Source organism: Acinonyx jubatus, chromosome B1 (genome assembly GCF_027475565.1).
Source record: "Acinonyx jubatus isolate Ajub_Pintada_27869175 chromosome B1, VMU_Ajub_asm_v1.0, whole genome shotgun sequence".
Taxonomy (NCBI): domain Eukaryota; kingdom Metazoa; phylum Chordata; class Mammalia; order Carnivora; family Felidae; genus Acinonyx; species Acinonyx jubatus.
The window spans coordinates 116,922,585-116,926,443 of NC_069382.1; positions in this window are offsets into that span (position 1 = coordinate 116,922,585).

Below are 3,859 nucleotides of genomic sequence, written 5' to 3' on the forward strand. Positions count from 1 at the left end.
TTTTTTGTTTGACAAGTGCTATCTGTGCCACTAACTTAACTTCTGTAGTAACAAGGGCATTATCATTCTTCACCCTTCCTAATCCTGACGCTATAGTTTTACTTTTTTCCTAGTTTTGATTTGTCCATTGCTTTCTTAAAATCTTGTGTTTGATTTTTAGCACATCTGTGACTTTTCTCCACTTCCACATTTTTGCACTGCTTACACTTATGTGCAATCTTATTCCTTGTCTGCACACAGATGTGGAAAGCTAGATATAAAATAAATGTTAAAGCTTGATTTTTATAAACATTTTAATATGTAGTTTGGACATGGTTTATTGACTTAAGATTTTTCTCTAAACTGCAAGTGAAATGCATGCCTTCCGAAGATGTTCTGGCTTTGTTAATTCTGTAATTTAAACATTTCATTGAGAAATATCAACCCAGCTATACAATTTTCCAACGAGTGAATTTTTTTCATTTCATCTTTTACTTAAAAAAAATTACTCCTTAAAGGTAGATGTCATACTGTTAATGCTATTTTGGATTCAAATTACAAATGAAAAATTAGTAACCTACCTGCTCCATAAGGTAAGAGATCCTGTTCTTTTGCTCTTTTTTCAAAATAATTACTTCTGATTCTCCGATAACTCAAAATAGCTTTAGTAGGCATATTATTTCTTGAAAGCCCGTCGTGAATAAGCACTTTGTCAGAGCTTCTGAATTGCTAATTGACTTTCAAGTTGACCTTTTTAGCCATAGACAACCTTGAAGTATTTATAGAGAATGACTGAAATTGTTGTCATAATTATTAGATGTGTCCAGTTCTCTGTATCTTTGATTTGATGCTTTCTACAACATTTCTAATGTCACTCTAAGGGAATAAGCCATAGAGGCTTCTCCAGGTTTAAGAGAACAGTAAAGTACCTGGAAAACCAACATTTTTGAATGTATGGACACTGGACTTGAGATCATCTCTAATGAAACCTTCAAAAGAATCCCAAGAATTTGCCCTTTTTCCCTATATACGTTACCAGTGCCATGTGTAGGACTGGATGCATATTAGAAGATTAAAAATTGGTTTTGATTCTTTATATTTCCTATATCTTTTAATGCATAAAGTCAAATTTTTAATGCTGAGTTTCTTGAGAATTAACAGTCCAGTTGACCTGTTAATGGTAAATTATATTTTAAGTGACTCATTTTTCCTGGGCAAGTTTGCAATGTGGTACCAGATTTTTTTTAAAAAGCTTGTTAGTTTGCTTTCTTGTGTGGGTGTGCTCACAATTTTTTAAAGTATGAACCACAGTTAATAGTGGTCTCAGGGGTAGTGAAACACTCACTTTTTTTTTTTTTTTTTTAATGGCTTAGTTAAAATATGCTTCAGTTACTGATCATGCTGTGTTAGTGATTTGGGAGGGGACTCAAATTAGCCGTGTTTTGTGTTGGCATAACAAAACTGTTAAATGATTGTTGATTTTACTTTTTAAGTGAATTTGTCTTCTATTTTGAGGAAACCAGTACAAGTCACTAATATTGTCTTAATAGTGACATCTGCATAACACTTGTAATAGCTAAGATAAAATTGAGCTTAAAGGAATTGTTACCATTAAAGTCTGTGTTTAAAGACACTTTGGTCTCAGTAATTCGGGCTAACATGAAATCCACACTTTAACCTAATATTATGTGTGAGTTCTAATTTGAACTTCTTAAAATAGCAGTTACAAAACTGATCTATAAAGAATTAAGACCTTCTCAAAGTGTGGTCCCAAGACATAATCTGTATCATTTGGGAAGTTTATTAAAAGAGAAGTTATCAGACCACACTCTAGGCCTACTGGTTGAGAAAATCCAGTGGTCTGTTTTTGTTTTTTGATGTTTTATTTTATTTTTGAGAGCGAGACAGAGTGCAAGCAGGGGAGGGGTAGAGAGAGGGAGACAGAGTCCAAAGCAGGCTCCAGGTTCTGAGCTGTCCACAGAGCCCAAGGCAGGGCTTGAACTCATGAACTGTGAGATCATGACCTGAGCCGAAGCTGGTGCTTAACTGACTGAGCGGTTACCCAGGCATCCCTCCAGTGGTCTGTTTTAAAAAGCCATCCAGGTGATTCTTAAGTCTGCTCCTAGATCTAACAACCCATAGCAGCAATCCTTGAGCACCCATAGCTAGTTACTTGACACCTGTTACTGTTTCATTGGTGATAAGAGGACATCAGTTGTATTCCCAAGCATTACATTGCTATCTTATATCTGACAAGTTGTAGTACTTTGAATTATAAATAATAGTGTAGGTTCCACACATTTACTTACGATCTAAAATCCTACAATTTGACTAACCATCTTCCAGTGGTATTCAAATTCGTAACAAAAATCTAATTTGATTCATGTATACATAATGGAGCAAATGGCCAACTAGTATTTTAAAAGTAACCAGGTACAAAAGTCCAAGTTGGTTAGGTCCAGGATTTGAACATGTCTTACCATGTGGCCTTTAAGTCTGTTGTTTGTTTTGTTTTTGAGTGACAAGGTAAGCCCTCATGTTTAGGATGTTTGTAATGTTCACTGGATTTAGCATATGTCAGAACATAATTCGAAATAGCTCAAAAGTAGCTATTGAAAACTTTCGGTTGTCCCAATGTAATATAAATTGTAAAGGTATTTAGAGACAGGATTTTAAAAACCTGATTACCTCTGCATCCGCATTCCCCAAAAAATAGTGTATTGGGGGAACTATGTAAAAGATCAAAACTAAGATACTTAGATACTAAGATGTTTTCTGGAAAGACTAGGAAGATTTTGGTTTCTTTAGGTCCCCAGTAATTACCACAATTTTGTATTCTTTCCTGCTATCTTATAACTACTTGCTCCTTTCTTGCCTCATTTTGAAGAATTTTTTAGGATTTTAATTCTGGCAAACTTTCTAGTAATTGCTCTTTTAACATGGTATTTGTTTTAGTTAAGGTCCCATTGTCAGTTACCTTTCCAAATTGTACGCTGTTCCTGGATGAGTATCTTTAAGAGCCCTCTTGAAGTTTTCCTGTATTGAAAATGCTTTTATGAAATAACTTTCATTTTGCATACTATATTGTCTGAGCCTCTTAAATAACCTCAAATTCCTTGTTGGTGTGTCACATTTGAATAGTGTCAAGACCAAACAGTGGAGTAGTTTCATGCCCTAGTTACTCAGGTACATAGTTAACCATTGTCCTTTGCTGATCTCCCAACCATCTCTCCTAAACATGTCTAAAACCTACTTGATTTCTACACAGATGCACACACCCCTACCTCTTTTGGCTTTGGTAAATGTAAAACATTCCTTTGAGTAGCACTGGCTCAAAGCTTGGGCATCAACCTTGATTTCTCATAGCAGTCCTGTCAGTTCTTTTAATTTTTATTCAGAACCCACCTATTCACCATAGTCACTGCTGCCACCATGGTATAAAGCTTGATCACCTCCTGGATCACTATGTAATAGCCTACTCAGTGGTCCTGCTTTTTACTTTGCAGCAATCTGCCCCACACACAACACCCAGCATACTCCTAAACCATGTCAGATCATGTCATCACTGCTCCAAACCTAAAGGTTTCCTGTCTCCTTCAGAGTGAAAACAAATGCTCAAGGATGTAACGACTTCCCATCACCTCTAATACACTGCTCAACCACTCCCCAACTCAAACTCTTCACAGGCTTCAGGTGAGACTTGAGGACTTTGATGTTAGGATGTTTGCCCTTGTTCTTTGACTAGAATTCTCTCAAGTCATATGGCTCTCCCTTCCCTAATTGTTTCAAATGTCAAACTTAGAGTGGTTTTCCTCAACTATTATTATACATAATATACCAACATAGCCCTGCATTGTAGAGTGTTCCATGGCATATTCTG